This window comes from Crocodylus porosus, unplaced genomic scaffold, assembly GCF_001723895.1.
Source record: "Crocodylus porosus isolate Cpor-Errol unplaced genomic scaffold, CroPor_comp1, whole genome shotgun sequence".
NCBI lineage: Eukaryota > Metazoa > Chordata > Crocodylia > Crocodylidae > Crocodylus > Crocodylus porosus.
The window spans coordinates 160981260-160999110 of record NW_017728886.1 but is presented as its reverse complement, the minus strand read 5'-3'; positions in this window follow the sequence as shown (position 1 = coordinate 160999110).

Sequence of the window (17851 nt, the reverse complement as noted above, 5' to 3'; positions counted from 1 at the left end):
CATTTATTAAGGTTGCTCTGCATTTCCCATTATGACACAGACACTTACTTTTCAATGTTCCCAAATTGTAACTATTTGTAATGGGGGTAGGAGAAAGGTTGGTGGGTAGGGGAGAGACAAGCAGAGCCTTGAATGTACAGCCAGTGGGAATATGGACTAATTGGGTAGGAAGGTGGGGAGGTGGGGGGGAGAGACAAAATTGAATGGAAAATGGCTGGGCAAGAGATTAAGACAAAAACTGGTGCAGGAGCCAGATACTAGGAGAGGGGAAAGGATAGACTCGATGAGGAACTTGAGAGGTATGGAAATGGCTAATGCTGAGTGAGGAATTTAGTAGATGGATGATAAATTGAGATTGGGATTTCTTGAGTTAGGAATATGGGAAGGATATGAGGAGCAGTGTGGGGGGGGAACTGAGAGATAGAAGTGAAAAACTTTGAACACTGCTGGGAATGGGGCAGAAGAAGGTGATGTTTCTGTAATGAATTAGTGGAAAAGCCTGAACCTAACTGATCACATACTCCCCCAGAACCTGGCATATGCCCAAGGTCTCTGAGCAAAGATGATGGAAGAAAAAGGAAATTTTTAATGAAAATTTTAAAATTCATTTTTGGACCCTTAAAATTTTAATTGGACCCGGTTTAAATTTTCTACAAACTGTTATTTTTTTCTTTGAAAATTTCTAGCCCCCACTCTTTCCCCAGGTGCCCACCAGACTTGCATTCTTAACTTCAGCTTTGCTTTAATTTAGCAACCATAATGTTCTTTAATGCACTTCTTTCTTTATGTGTTGGAACCTGTTTAGGGGTTGGGGGTAAGGGAAGGAGGGGTTATGTGTTCACATTTGCACATTTGTGCATAAACACACACATACAAATGTACTTATTCATTAACATAATATGGGCAAGTGTATGGTATAGCTATGTAAGAGAGTCCAAGAGATTTTTGTGATAACTTCAGATTACTGGATTATTTTACAAGGATTGGTAAGCATGTGAGCTATAATACCACTACTGAAAATAACTGCTTATGTTGTCATCTGTTTGTTAATAACCAGTCTCTAAATAGACTGAGCAGATATCTTGGCAATCATAAAATCTGCCATTACGCTGAAAAATGATTCTTTCAAGATTGGCAAATCAGTGAAACTGTTATTCCATAGCCTGTGGGTGGATTTATATTTTTGTAGAATCAAACTTTTCTGGTAAAAAGTAATGGCATTTAAAGTAAATGTCTATACTGCAGATAGTCCTATAAAACACCAGAAATAAAAATACTTGTTTAGCCAGTATGGTAAGCAGATTGCATGTGATTTTGGGAAGGGTGGTCCCATTGCTGTTTCTGCATCCAGATCCTGACTAGAATTTTATAATCTAGATTATTGCTATCTGGATATTCCCCACAGCTGCGCTGCCAGGACATTTGGCTGGGATCTTGGCCAAACATGGCTAGATTTTAGTTCTTCGTTTTCCATTGCCCCTGGCTCCAGCAAGATTTATTTTAACAGCAGCTTCACTACCATTTTCTTTCTAGTCTTGGAAACATCACCCTCACCATGACAACTTAACCGTGCTGAGGAAGACAGGCAGTAAAAGCTGACATTCCAAAAAGGAAATTAGGTGGGCAGGGATCCATGGTGCAGGTGGTGGAATGAGGTCTGGTAGTAATTCTGGACATATATAAATCTGAAACTGTATTGGACACTAGTTGCCTCACGAAAAGCGAAGAATTCATTACATCACAATTTGGCAATACCCTTTATGGGCTGTATATATATTTAAATATTGCAGTTCCACAGGATGACTTCTACCTATATTTCCTGTATTTCCTGCCTTCCTGTCTACATTTCCTTTCTCCAGTCAGAATTAACACTGACCACATTTTTAGCAATGTGTTATTTAAAACTGCATGAAGTAGGAAGCAAATATTTAAATACATTCTATCACCTCTCCTTGGCTTCTCTGCTAGATTCCCAATAAGTACAGATTGTGGTGTTGTTTTTCATTAAGTAGATCCTTATCCATGAGAATCTGAGTTGAAATTATTAACTTATTCCCCCTCCTCCTACCCTGAAAAAAAAAGCAGCGTGTCACACTCTACCACAGCATGTACCAGAACAAACAGAGGCTTGGTCCTCCAGGGAGATGCTCTGGCTTCTAGCCAGAGCTTCTCCACTCCATTTTTTCCCTAGCTGCTCCAGCACACTGGGACCTGGGAGGAATGGGCAAGGGCAGTTTGCCTAAAGTGGGATACAGTATCCAGCAACAAAGTGCATGTGCAGGGCCATGTGCTGTAACACAAAGTAACAGCACAAATTTATGCCCATATGACCAGCAGTGGTGTCAGCCTTTTCCCAGTGGGGTGGGGGAGGGGTGGAGGAAGGTGAGGTAGGCTAGACAGAAAATTCAGGGTCTGCTTTATACATCTTCTGGCCAAACATACATATTTTTTTTTAACAATACCCACTTAAACATGTGCTTTACCTATGTTAGCTGCAAGAGCAGAATAAAAATATATATATTATGCAGACAGATCCATTCTTAACTTAATCACTATGGCAGCTCACTAGTGTAATATTTATTCACAGAAAATCAATAGGAAAAAAATAAACCAATGAATAACATTAACAATAATAACAACAAAGAAATGCAAACTTCTGTGGAAAAAATGTAGATACTCAACTTTGCTACTTCACTCTATCATGTTGTTGACCTCCAAACTATTGTCATGTGACATGCTGACATTATGCTAATATGGATTGATGCTAATTAGTATTATGCTAATATGGAAGGGCTGTCTGTCTGTCCAGCTTTTTACCAATCTGTCTTTCTGTCTGTCTCTTCACACAGCCCTTCCATCCATCCATTCATCTACACGCAGCCTGCCTTTCTTTCTTTCTTTCTTTCTTTCTTTCTTTCTTGGGGCAAGAGTAACACACTCCTGCTCGGGATGTGGGCCAGCAAACCACCTCTGGACCTGCTGGGGTGCCTTGCCTGGCACTGGGAAGGCCTCAAAGCCCTGTGAGTGTTCCTGGGGCCACCAGCCTTTGCAGCCTGCAACTGGGAAGACCTGGCAGAGGGAGTGGAGGCCTGCCTGCAGCGCTGGCACTGGTGCTTGCCCGCCCTCTCCTACCGCAACTGGTTCCTCATCACCAACAACTTGGCGGCAGCAACCCTGTGGCACTGCTGCATTGTGCTGGACACTCCGCCAGAGCTACTCGACAGACTGCAGCGGCTCCTAGTGGACTTCCTCTGGGACAGACACCACTGGCTCCTGCGAGCTGCCTTTATCTGCCCACCACCGAGGGGGAGCAGGGCCTGATCGACCCGGCCATCAGGGTAGCCGCCTACCGCCTGCAAGCCCTCCAGTGACTCCTGTATGCCAAAGGCCACCTCTTGTGGCGGCAGCTGGCATGCCGGTTCCTGCACCGAGTGGGGGCCTTGGCTTTGACTGGGAGCTGTTTATGCTGGACCTCACCTTCCTGAACAGGGCAGTCCTTCCCCCATTCTACCACAGCTTGGTGCGGGTCTAGTGGGCTGCCTTCCATCTCTATCCCCAAGCCAGGCATCTGCATTTCCCGCAACTACTTCCGGAGCCCCTGGCCCTGCAGCATGTCATGCCAAGTCTGGCCTCCACCAGCCTCATGGCTGCTCTTATCAAGGTACACACCACCCGCCTGAGGCACCTCCTGGATCCTGATCAGTGGGGCTGGCTGTCACCCAAAGCCGTGGCTGTCCAGTTGCCACTGTGCTCTGTTCGTACCATGGGCCGGTTTCTGCTGACCATTAGGGCCGCCCTCCCGACGGAAGCAGTGACCGCCCTAGAAGGCTACCTCCAGGCTCACCAGATCCTCCCCGCCACAGATGCCGTGTGTGACACCTTCCTACCACTGCCAGTCATCCCAGTGGTGGCCAGTGAGCTGGCTGACCAGCTCAACACACTGCTTAGGCTCCATGTGCCCCCCAGCAGCAATATGGGCTGCCCCTTTGGCACACTGCCCCGGAAGGGACTCTACGCATGGGTGGTGCGCACCCAGCATGCCCAGGTGCTGGCCAGCCACCCTGACACTGTGTGGCAGAAGCATCTGGCATGGCCCGGGACCCCAGCATGGTACACGCTGTACAAGGCACCCACCACCAAGAAAACCGGTGACGTCCAGTGGAGATTGGTGCATCCTGGCCACTGGCACCTTTGTGTGCCACCTAGACCAAGTGGCCTCGATGACCTGCCCCTCCTGACAAGGGTGCTGGAAGAAGATGTTTTCCATGCCTTCCTTGACTGTCCCTGGCTGCGGCCACTCTTTGCCACCCTTGGGGCGCTGCTTTGGGCACTGGGCCAAGACTTCTCAAAGGACATCTACATCTACTCCTTCCCATACCAGGCAGCCAAGCAGGCCGCAGTCAGCCTGGCCAACTTCCTGGTGGGCCTGGCCAAGATGGCCACCCTGAAGAGCCGGTGAAACCGGCTCACCAGGACTGGGATGGACGACGCCCTGCAGCTCTTCCATCTGCTGGTGTGGGCCTGCCTCTCACTTGAATTTGAGCATGCAGTTCTCCAGCTGACAGTGCACACCTTTGAGGAATGCTGGGCCATCAAGGGGGCACTGTGCCAAGTCGAGGCAGGATGCCTGCTCCTTGCCCTGTGACACCACCAGCTGCTTCAGGTGCAGAGGCGCACCCAGTGAGCTGAGACCTCAGGCTTTGTCCAGGTGGGCCAACCCCTGATGTCCTGAGGCCCCCCTGGGCGTCCCCACTGGCAGAACTGTATATAAGTATATATGTAAATACTTCTTTAGTTCTTTGTGTTTTTTGTCTAGAGTGTCCAGGCAGGCCTTGCAGGCCATGAGCCCAGGCCTTGTCCTTGAGGCCCAGATCCTTGGACCAACCTGTACATGATCTCTGCTGTCCCCCATTTGTCACCCTCCCCAGAATAAATGTCTCTTAAAAGTCAAAAGTCTTTCTTTCTTTCCTTCCCAGACAAAGGTGTGACATGGGTCCTGTGGCCCGGATAAGCCTGGGTGGGGGAGTGATTTGGGAGCACTTCACCTCTGCAGGCTGTGGGCAGGAGCAGGGCAGACTCAGCTGTGCAGGGGAGGTAGTGATGGCCCTGCGGGGGGAGGAGGGAGGTGGGGAGCTTGGACAGAGGTGGTGCTAGAAGGGGTGACTATGAAGGGTGCTAAGGCAAATTTTGGGGTGTCTTTGCCTTCTCCCCACCAGTGCTGCCCCTGATCTGGACACAGCCCAGATGGCCAATTCAAGGTATTACATGCCTGAACCATTTTTCAACAAAAGCTGGGCAAAGATTTTACAGCATAACATATTTTTCAGCTTTTCCTATCACCAATCATTTGGGAGCAGATGATAATTATGTTATAGGTATTCAAAATCATTTATTTCTCCATCCAGATAAGACCAATACATTGTTCTTCATCTACAGCTGGTTTGTAAACAGACTTTTTTTTAAGCAGGGAGAGGGGGATATAAAATTCAGATTATGTGGCCTAGTTTTGAATGGACACACAAGTGAAATGACATGAAAGCCCTTTAACTGAATAAATGACATTCTTAGATTCAAGTCATATGGTGAAAATACTCAAAATAAGTTGAGTGCTGCACTTGTCTACTTAATAGCATTCATTTAAAACAAATGAGTTCCCTGTATTTTCTTGCCACAAAGTTAGTTCATTTAAATTTGGTTTTCAAGTTCACAGTCACCTCCACCTTTACTTTCTCTGTGGCGAGATGTTTTCTGCTATAGTAGGCTAAAGGTATTGACAACATTGAGAACCACAGTGCTACAACATTAGCATGAAATAAACATGACCAAAGTGAATTCATTAAAAAAATTAAACAAATATTTTTTTAATCTCCTATAACATACACCCAGCTCTTACTTGAACCAGTGACCTAGAAGGAGATGCTCCAAGCCAACTAAAGCTTCAAACCACATTATCATTCTTGTACTAATATCTATGTGGATTTATTAATTTCAGAGCATTTCATTGTTATTTGTTCACTACCTGAGGCTTTTTGAACTCATTATAGCTGCTGTTATTATATATTTCTATACGAGAAATGCATATCTGTCTCTGGTGTTCTTGCAATATTTTCCATAATATTTCCCTGTATCCTATATACTATACTTTGTGTTAGCATTACATGATATAACAGTAAGATGTAAACCTTATTATAATTCATTTTTTATGAATATCAATTTCTGTATTTGAAAGTATACAAAGAATACTAATCACTCATAAAAACCATGTATCGCATGCCTTTAGTCTCTTTGTCACAAAAAGACATCTTTATTTGCATATGTATCTTCCTTCATTTCTGTCTTCACAATGGGAAGCTCAAACACTATGATTACTAAGGACGTTTCCTGTCCTACCAGAGGCTTTGGTAAAATTGCTTTTTCCAATTTTATTACATTTTTATATTGGGGAAATTGGCCTTCCCTTCCATTCTTAGAAAGGTAGCTTTATGCCCAAATGCTTTTGTACAAAAATCAAATTCTTGTAATAACTAGAAAACTGTGGACTAATAAAATAGACATGTTAATCAGTTGAACAACCAAGTTATGATTACTGAGGAATGGACTTATTTGGAAAACAGAAAAGAATGAAAAGGATCAGATTTGACTCCTTAGCATAAGTTTAGAGGACCACTCCTGGAGGAAAATTCTACTTAATGCTAGCGTAGCAGAATCTGCCTTCCCTCCCTCCCTTTCACCTCCCAAGAGCCATATCTTGAGTTTATACCTAAAAGCTGACTTTCACCTGAACTGATGACCCCTTGCTGAGGTCTGGAACTCTTCATTTAACTTGCTATGAACTGATCCATGTAATTATCACTATCATTATCATGAAATGTGTGCTCGCTCTTTTTGCCAAAAAAACAAAACAAGCCAACGGCACACTGGGTTGTATTAATCAGTGTCACTTGCAAATTAAGGGGAAGTGATTTTTCCACTCTATTCAGCACTGATGAGGCTTCATCTGGTGTACTGTGTCCAGTCTGGGGCCCCGTACTTCAAGAAGCATGTGGACAGTATGGGGAGAATCCAGCACAGAGCAACAAAAAATATTTAAAGCCAGAGAACTAGATTTAAAGAAAAAGCTGAAAAAAATAGCAATATTTAGTGTGGAGAAGAGAAGACTGAAGGAGGGTTTGATAAGTCTTCAAATACCTGAAAGGTGATTACAGAGTGGATGGAGACGGGCTTTCCTCTGTGGCTATAGGGGACAGGACTAGGAGCTTCAGCAAGGGAAATTTAGGTTGGGGATTAGGAAGATTGGATTTCTGACTATTAGTGTGGTCAAGCATTGGCTATCTAGAGAAACTGTGGAATCTCATCCTTGGAAGTTTTCAAGATACTTGGCTGGGATGGTTCAGTCAAGGATGATCCTGTCTTGACCAAGGGGCTGGACTAAATAACCTTGTGAGATCTCCTCCAGCCCTACTTTTCTATGATCCTATGATTATCATCTTCCAAGTTGTGGCTGACAATGGAAGTGGCTAAGTAGGTAATCTCCTGAAGAGACTTTTTTTGTTCACTATGCTACTTAGGACTAAATCCAGAAAAAGGTTTACTTGTCTAAAAGCGAGGCACCAAAATAATTAACTTTTAGGAGCCTACCCCATAATGGAAACTAGAATCCTGTGATAGGCACCTAGGCTTTGCATGCATGGGGTGAAGCAGGCACCTTAGACTGGTGTGCGTGCTGAGCAGATAGATCTCTAAAGTCAACATGCTCAGCATGGAGCCACCTAAGTCTAGCTAATAGAAAACCCTGTTGTATAGTTGAGTATATCTCAAATCCTGCACCTCTTCCAGGATTACTGACTGCTTAGGCATTCTCTATGACTCTTTTCAATACCTGGAAAAATGGCATTAAAAAATGAAAGCAGGAAAACAAACGCTCACTGAAGGCAATGTTTTCAGATAAGGATGGCAAGAAAAATATTTTTGCATGCTATTACCCACAGTTGTGCCTCTGACTGAGCTCTTCCCTGTGTGCAACATTAAATGTAGGCGCAAAATAGGCAGGTGCATAGTTATCTGTATGGAATCCTCATGCCCATGTGTCTGTACAGTTGGGAGCTGGGGCTAATGCAGATGATCTTTGCACAACGGAGGCACCCACAACTAAAATGCTGGCTAAGATTCAGCTTTTCAGGAAGACATTTCTCACTGGAAAAGAATCTCTCCCCACCCCTGGTCTCTCTGCCAAGTCATGAAAAGCATTTGGCAGCAATCGCATGCAAGAAATAAACAACCTGCAGCATCTCTAAGGCTCTTATTTAAACTCCAGGCTGAAGGGAAGGGGAGGAGTGTTAGAAATGATAAACTTTGGCATGGCCAGGTTTCATACAGGGTTTCAGCTGAGATATTACAGACATGGAATTTTTTTTTTCTTTCCCTCAAAAGAAATTGTTGAGACATTTCTGAGACAAAGCATTTATTTTGTTTCTATTGAAACACTTTCACTTAAGGAGCCATTTATTCTCTACAGGCTTTCTGTAACAGGTAGAAGTTGCTACTGACCTTGGGACTCATTAGAGACTGTTTCACAAGGCTTATTTTTGGACCCACGTTGTGAATAAGAAAATGATGGTATTTGCAGAAGGGAGTATTACAGACAAATATCAGCTTTTACATAAGAAGGAAATTGTTTTTCAGATGGATTCATGTTTGGAGATTCTGCTTCTTGCCTGAATGTGAAAATATTCTGAAATCAAACCTTTGTGCTGGCTAAGGGCAATGCATGGTGCCTAACATAGGAATCACCAGGGATTTAATGTTTATATTTTGATGATGCTATATAACAGGGGCCAAGTTGTAGGATATACTAACTTCTAAATAAAGAGCCAAGCATGAAAACCAGCTTGCTGTGCAAACTTGTACTTCAACCCCAAGACTTAACTCAAGAGAACAGAATTGAGACTTTGGCCAGGAAACCTTTTCATAAAGTTATGGAGAAGTAGGGCTGGAAGGGCTCTCCAGAGGTCATCTAGTCCAATCCCCTGCCTGAAGCGAGATCATGCCTACCTGAACTATGCCATACAAACCATAATCTAAACTGGTGAAGACTGCCATCAACCCTGACACAACAAAAACCTAACAGCTGAACCTGCCACAGGTAAAGCAGGAGAACCAGGGCAGCCAATGTCTTCCTTCTATAAAATGTTGTTAATATATGCTCAAGTAATCCCAGGTAGAAGGCCAGGACACCCATTACAGAGAAAAGCAACCCCCCCCCAGTCCACACCAGTCTGACCATGGGGTAAAATTGCTTCCTGACCCCAAATATGGTCTAACCCTGAGCAGAGGGGCAGTACCAGGAACTTCTGGCTTTGGTCTCCACTCAAAGCCTCCTGCCATTCCACAGCTTTAGCTGCAGTCAGCACTCAATGCCTCTGGGAAGGCTTAAAAATGCCCTGAAATATAGCGGAAAAGAGGGGGCAGAGGGCAACCAGCAAAGCCCAGAAGCATGGGGAATACCCATGGTAGAACATAAGCATAGCTACAACTTGATCATTCCCAAACAGTGGCTGTCCAACCTCTTCTTGAACACCTCTAGTGATGGAGAGTCCATAACTTCCCTAGGCAGTCTATTTCACTGCCTCACTATTCTAACAGTGAAGACCTTTTTCTGGATATCCAATCTAAATTTACTTTCCTGAAATTTCAAGCCATTCTTCCATGTCTGCCACTCTGCCGCAAAAGAAAAAAGGTGCTTTCCTTCTTCTTTATGGTAGCCCTTCAGGTATTTAAAGATCATTATCATATCCCTTCTTAAGTGCCTTTTCCTTTTCTGCAAGCTGAGCATGCCTAACTCCTTCAGCCTCTCCTCATATGGCTTGTTCTTCAAGCTCTTTATCATCTTGGTTGCCTGCTCCTGGGTCCTCTCTAATTTCTCTACATCCTTTTTAAAATGTGGAGCCCAGAACTGCAAACAGTACCCCAGATGAGGCTTAAACAGGGCCAAGTAGAGATGCATTATTACCTCCCATGTCTTGCATTTAATGCTTCTGTTGATGCATCCAGAAACCATATTCAACTTTCATGCAGCTGCATCATACTGCAGACTCATACTGAGTCTGTGGTCTACCATGACTCTCTAAGTCCTTTTCCATAGAGTTGCCATCCCAGCAGGTGACTCCCATTTTATATTTGTCTTTTGATTATTCCTCCCAAGGTGTAGCACCTTGCATTTGTCTGCATTGAACTTTATCCTGTTAGCTCTAGCCCAACTTTCCAATCTGTCAAGATCTTTCTGAATTGCGCTCATATCCTCCAGTGTGTTTGCAGTCCCTCCCAGTTTCATGTCATCTGCAAACTTGCTCAAGAAGCTTCCTATGCCAGTTAATAAACATGGTGAATAGCACTAGGCCCAGAATAGACCCCTGTGAGATTCCACTCAAAACCTCCTGCCATTCTGACATGGACCCATTAATAATTACCCTTTCCTTGAAGCTATTGAGCCAGTTATCTATCCACCTCACAGTAGTTTTATCTAGCTCACATTTCTACAATCTGTTTATGAGATGGTCATGTGGGATCTTGTCAAAAGCCTTGCTAAAGTCCAGATACACTATATCTACAGCATTCCCTTCATCCACCCAAGTAGTTACTTTGTCAAAGTAAAGTATTCAGTAAAGGCATTTGTGGATATGTACCTTATAACCTTGTTAGGTTATAACCTAGATCTCTTGTATTTCAGTTGTAAGGGTGCATCTACATTGCTTTAGCATATGGCTGGAATAATTTTAAGGATGAAATTTAGTTGTCATTTTTGTTCCTTTCTCTGTTTCTTTAAAAAGTTATGGGAATTACATAAAAACAAGGGGGAAAAAATAACAAAAAATAACACCCTCTCTCCTCCATATTAATTCTGTGTGATGGTTGCTAAATCAAACCTCCTGGAACATTTCTCTGCAATAAGCCAAGTGACTCCTGTGAAGGGCTCTGAACTCCTATTGCCTAGTTCAGGATTCCCAGGAGGAACTTAACAACAAAAAGCGTTAGGCCTAATTTGGGTATGTAGAATATCCTGTTATGCTAGATGGTGCCAAAAAAGGCAGAGACTCCAGTAGTCACAGTTGTACTTGGTACTGATGAAAAAGGAAGGAAGAAAAAAAGGGCCTGCAAATATTGGCTCGGATGAATAACCAAGTTTGTTCCAGTTTTGTTTGTGCACCTTTTGTGTTCACTTCTGGAGACTATTCCAGTAAATATGTTTACAGGGACAGATGTTTGCAGAAACAGCAGATATAAAACTTACAGGAAGCAGAGGTGAGCTTGTTAACTGCCAGGACAGCTGTGGAGGGGACTCTTTACTTGCTTGGGTTCCTTGACCCACACATGGGTCCTGTGGCTTACTCAACAGGTGAGGCGGACCAGGAAACTGTACTTCTGTACACATGTCTACACATGGACGTTTTGGTAAGACCAATGAACTGCTCTGTGGAAAGTTCTTTTATTTCAGAAATACATCTCTGCTGGGCTGTCCTTGGAAAGGGGAGGATCTGCTTAGTGTCTGCACTGTGATGATATTGTCAGCCAAACCCAAGCTTGTATCAGCTGTCTCCACTGTTCTGTATCTGCATGCAGCCTGCGTGATCTTCTTAGGAAGGCACTTCACAGAGCTTCTCAGGGCAGCAAGCCACTATTTCAAATTCTTTCCACCACATCTCATCTTCTGCATCTGACTCCTCTTTCTTTTTTGCTTTTTTTCCAAAATGTGACTTACATTAACAGCTGGAAGAGTTCACCATCTAGAGTAAGATGAGGGCCTTCCCACCAGCAATTTAAGTTACTGAATTGGCAAAATACAAGCTTTTCCTCATAGACACGTATCCCCTCCCCCAGTGCACTGCAGATACATTCTTACAAGAGCACCAAGTCATGAGGCAGCCTGCTGAAGTGCAGCCTGACATGCTGGCCAATGCAGCTATACTGGTATGGTTTTGCAGTGGTGACACTCCACCTGAGCCAGACAAATTGAAGTCACTCTCCAAAGAATTATCTCTAGGGACTGCTGCCTTATTAGGTCCAGTGACTAAGACTTGGGTGGGGGCAAGCGCTTGGGGTTAATTTTGTCAGTGTATGAAAGTCCACACAGCCAAATCCTGCCTTCATTACTGTGGCTTCATGTTTCTGCATTGACTCATATATATCTGGGGGGACATCCAATGTATCCCATGATTTCTTGTGCTGAGACATTCTGCGATTCTCTCCTAATCAATTTCAGGAGGACTTGTTCTTCTGGGGAAGGGGGCAGATGTGCAGTGAACTGGACAATGAAAGACTGTATGAAAGTGAAGTCTTGCTGAAATCTCACTGCTAAATCGGTGAATTAAAGCATAATATGGGCTTTAGCCTATACCCCCAGCCATGGAAGCAAACATGAGTTTGAAGTCTAAATAAGCATGTGCTTGTTGATGGAGTGGTCCTGCATTGATATACTCTACGTTTTTTGTTTGTCCCCAGGATGCAGCTGATTTGAGTCATGGTTGGATTAATGCACAGAAGGCAAATACAGTTCTGGAATGCATCAATAGAAGCATTAAGTTCAAAACCTGGGAGGTGATAGTGCCTCTTTACTTAGCCCTGGTTAGGCCTCATTTAAAGTACAGTTGTAGGCTCCGTATTTTAAAAAGGACATGGAGAAGTTAGAGAGGGTCCACAGGTAGGCAAAAAAATAATAAAGGGCTTGGAAGACAAGTTAAGCTAGGAGAAGCAGAAGGGAATAGGCATGTTCAGCTTGCAGAAAAGAAGAGGACATAATAGGAATCTTCAACTATCTGCCATAAAGAGGTGCATCTAAATGAGATGCTTTACTGTGCAGTAGACCAATTTACCGCTCAGTAAGTGTCACTGTCTAAATCTGTAGAAGCTTACTGCACAGTAAATTGGTAGCAAATGCAGGTAGCAAATTAACTGCAAAGTGGTTCCTGCACAGTAATGCATGTGTAGATGGCTGTCTGAGAGAAGGAAGCATAGGGAACAGGGGCCAGGAAAGATTTTCCCCCCACCCCTTCCTTCTGCTGCATATGTCAAGGTGGTGGTGGTGGGGGGTGATGTCTTCTTCAAAAGCATTGGGGGTTTGCTGCACCCAAGACTGAGGATTTTGATTGGGATATGCCAATGCTCCTGCTGGGACTTAAACTCAGAGGTTCCCGACTAGAGGGCCTTGCCCCTCCTTTCAGGTTAGACAGATAACCATATCGGTCAGGAAGGAATTATAATTTTACCCCATGGTCAAATTGGTACAGACTGTGGGGGTGCAAGGGGTCCTTCTTTCTGTGGTGGAGGGCATGGACCTTTTCCTTGGATCTCTCAAGCATATTTTAGCAATTCTTGTAGCAGTAGAACATTGGCTACTGCTGTCCCCCTGCTTTACTTGTGACAGGCTAGGGTGTTATGCCTTGTAGTTGCGTGAGGATTGACTGTGTACTTTTATGAATGGGTTAAACAATGGGTTTGTATAAGATGGTTTTGGTAGGGATGTTCCTGCTTCTGGCAGGGATTTTGATAGGGCTTCCATCTCTGCTTTTCTATGATTATATGGTTTTAATGATAGGTCATTCTGACCCACGCTACAATATTGAATTTGTAAAATATGTAATATAAATATGTGAGGATGGGTGGGTATGTGAACATAAACACACACACACCCCGACTAGCCAACTTTTTTGTAGCTAGAAGATTCTAGCATTTGCACTTGTGAATCCAGTCACAGGAGGTTTCTGCAGATATTCTTGTGAACAGCAATTAACATGGATAGAAGGGGTGTCACAGACACCAAAAAAGCAAATTTGCAGGTTTGAGAACAACAGATGTTCCCAAACAATTTTGTGCACTGTTTGCTCAGTCCATGCAACCTAAGTGGGTTTCAGCTTTCACCTCCATCTTTTGTATTAGAAACCACTTGACAGCAGGTAGATGTCAATGAACAACTAGTATGTTGAGAAAAAACAACACACTGCCTACTGCCAACGTAATGCCTTGTGGGAACAGTCAGGTTTGCATGTATTTGTATATTTTTGGTCTATTTAACCAGATAATATTTTACCTAACTGATAAAATAAAATTAGACTCACATTGTCAATTGTGCCAAGCTTATCCTCAATGGAGAGATGGGAAGTGGGGAAATATTAGTTCTAACCTAATATCCTGGTCTCTAGTTCTGAGGCTGCAACTGCTAAATGCTAAGGGCTGCTCTGAATTGTTTTAGCTCCAATCTTCACACAACTCTGCCACACCTTCTTTTTTCCTCCTTGTCCTTGCTATGTCCCTCTATGGACAGGCAGGGGAAGCAGGTGTTAGGGAGTTAGCATAAGATTCCTGTCTGGAGGGAGTTTTAGCTGTGACTTGAAGTGAAGCAGCTTTATCATGGCTGAGAGTCTGTCCCAACATGTTTTCTCTCTCAGGTCAGCTAAGTAAAACGTAGTTTACAGGATGTGGCTTGTTAGTGATTTCAAATGGGACATCCTGTTTGCTCCGCATGGAAGGTAGATTCCATAGCAGTGTTTAAAAGCCGGGGTTTCTGAAGTGACCTTGGTCCAAAAATGTCTCTGCCACTTTACTTTGTTGAATTCAGAGGAACTATGCCAATTTAAATCAGCGGAGAATCTGGCCCACAGAACTGAATATAGTATATGTCCAAACAAGTGAAAGAGAATTGAAAAAGGTAATTTTATTTAAACAAAATTAGAAATAAACACTCTGCCCCCCCCAGTCTCTTACTCGTGTACACACACACAGATTTGCTGATGCCACATACAACCCAGATTTCCTTTCATACCATCTGGTGCAGAATAAAAATCATCCAAACTCACTGAGTGCTTTTGTTAGCAGAACTCCCCCCTTGGATTAGTACCCAAAACAGGCAGGTTCACTCTTCTGCCACCTATTCTGTGATTGTGTATGGCAAATGAATATGGCTGTGGCAAATTGCAGCATACTGGGAAAATCAACAAGAACCTGATGTGCTTGCTGCTAGTTAGGAGTGCTGGAGTGAGAGTGTGTCTGCGTTCATTCTCAGGTGCATGCGCAAAAGATAGATATCACATACTTCCTAAATGGGAGGCACATATAAAGGTGTGAGGACTCTTGGTTGCCTTGACCATCCGGCTGAGCAGAAAGACAAAAAAGACCTTTGAAAAGCCATTGAGGCTGTCAGCAAGCCTACAGGTAGAGTGGAAGAAAATGTAGTATACTGACAATTTGCAGCCAGGACTGTGGGTTAGATAAATTTTGTTTAGAAGAATATTGGGCAGAATAAAAACTCCATTTGTTTACTTCGGAAGAACAGTGTCCTTTGGTGGTATTTTTAGCAAACAAACCAGTAGTTCACATCTCAACTGACTTAATAAACAGTTTATATATCTGATCTATTACTGAACCACTAAAAGAGACTTAAATGGGAGTGCTAAAAATTCATTATGGAATGGAATACTTTGCATATTAGCAGCAGCATCACTGCCCGCTCTTCCAGTCAAAGGTGCTTACCAATTGTACAGTCACTTCTGGAGATGAACTGCTAAATGTAAATAATGCCATATGCTTCACTCTCACAGAAAGGCTTTCCAAGCCCATGCTGCAAAGCTCATAGCTGTTGCTTCCTCTTTTCTTCCACTATTGCCCCACCCCCCAAAACAAATACACATTTTCTTTCCTTCTTATTTATTCCTTACAATACCTCCAGTATCTTTAGTGCATGACTTTTTATGAACAAATGAGTTTTTCTTTAGCTTCAGAATAATGTTGATGATGTGACTGTCTTATAAAGTGAGTTGCCCAGGTTCAAAGGATGCATTACCGCATTCAAAGGTCTACTCAGAAAGCCAATATTCACAGTCTCCACGTTCAGTTGTCATATCCTCTGGTTTGTCATGGTCATCAGGGCTAGGGATAGAAATTACACATAAACCAGTTTCAGTGATCAGAAACTGGTTTAGACCTGTAACAGAAAAGAAGTTCAGTGCACGTAACCCAGTTTCAAAAAGGCTGAAACTGGTTTAAGATAAACCTGGATGAATGTAGCATCAGACGTAACTGATTTATGTTAAACCAATTTTAGAAATCTCTGTTCCAGACCCCTTCCTAGTTTAAGTTAATTCAGTTACCCAGCATGCTTTTCAGTCCTGGGCAGGGCTGTCTGCTCTAGAGACCAGGGCTGGCCCCACTCCTCTGCTCCCTAGCCAGCTGCCCAGCTTACTGCCCCCCTCCCTCTTCCCCCCAGGCAAACCCTGGCTGAGGACTAGGGCCAGGGAGGGACGTTAAACTCACCTTCCCCTGAATACAGAGCTGCCCTGCCCTGCCCTGCTGGCTGTGACTAGGGACTACAAATTCAGGGGGCACCTGGAAGCAGGAAGAGGAAGTGATGAACAACCCTGTAGAGTCCTGCTGCTCTAATTCTGGACTGCAAATCCCAGAGATCTTGGGGGCAGCAGGAAGAGTAAGCTAACACATACCCTAAACACAAGTGTTTATAGTTCTTCAGTTTATAGTTTTTCAGAGAAAGAACTATTGTTATTTAAGCTTTTATGAATTCAATGCCATTATCTTCCCCTGACCCCTCTACCCCTCCCTTTCCCCCCCCAGGCAGAGCATGGGCTAGGGCCTGACCATGCCCCCTCTGCTTCAGCAGGAATGGGGGGGAGGGGAGGGGAGTCTTGGAGGGCTTTCTCTCTTTCCTCCCCTTTGGCAGTAGCTGGCAGGCATGCTTTAGCATCCCCTGGCTTCTGGCTTGAACCACTGCAGGCATGTGCCTTCATTTCCTGAATGAAAAGTTAATGCGTGTTCATTTGCTTATCTCTGCAGCTTAAACTAACGTGGAAAGACTGAATCAATTCAGTCTCGGGGTTTTTGACTGTCTGTACTTAGCCCAAAGGTGATCTTGTGTAAATCATACAGAGCTTTTTAAGTTTTTGGAACCTAATTAGGTGTTCAAAAGTGCTTCAGTGCTTCTGAAAATATAAAGAGGTGCCCATTTCCACCTTTTAAAACTCTATTCCCTATTTTCTTTGTACCTCAGATTTGGAAAACATGGCTGAGATTTCAGATTCTGGAGGTGTTCAGGAGTTCTGCTTTCTTTGGGTCTAGGGCTGAATTCACAGATGACAGTATTGTTACATCCCTTTTCCATGAGATGGCAAACAACCTTAACTCCCGCTGAAATTAATGAAGTCCCTTTATGTTTAAAGAATTAGCATATAAAAGAAGTATGGTTTTATTACTATTAACAGTAGCATTGCTATTATTGTTGTATCTGCAACAAAACAGTATGTATTAAGATATCCCAGTTCAAACACTTTTAAAATATTGTTTTTGACATCTCTAGGCTGTTTTTAGTTGATTTTGTCAGCCCCATTTCCTATCTGAACAGAGGCTACATATAACAATTGGATGAACAATTTTATAAAACTCTCAGGGGGACATTCCTGAAGCCAAGCCAGTATGAGATCATGTTATAAGAGTATGCCTTGGCTGAGCTTTTATTCAGTAGGTGATCTCATTCATTTACCACACTAATCATTTTAGCAGGAAATAACTTCAGCCTTCCAAAATCAGTGCAAGAAATGATCTTGTAAGATTTCCTACGAGTCTTGCACAGAAAATATTCATTTCTATGCTAGCTAATTGGATATATAGTAAGATATCACTGTTCAGAGATATGAATAAAGTAAGTTTAATGAAAGCAAATAAGATTACCCACTTCAGTGATGGCTTCACTGCTTCCCAGGTTTATTGTTCTTGCTCAGATAAGCCTTTTATAAGCCGTTCTTAGGCAGTTAGCTCTTTGGGGAAGGGGCCCTGTAAACATCTGTGTTTGCACAAT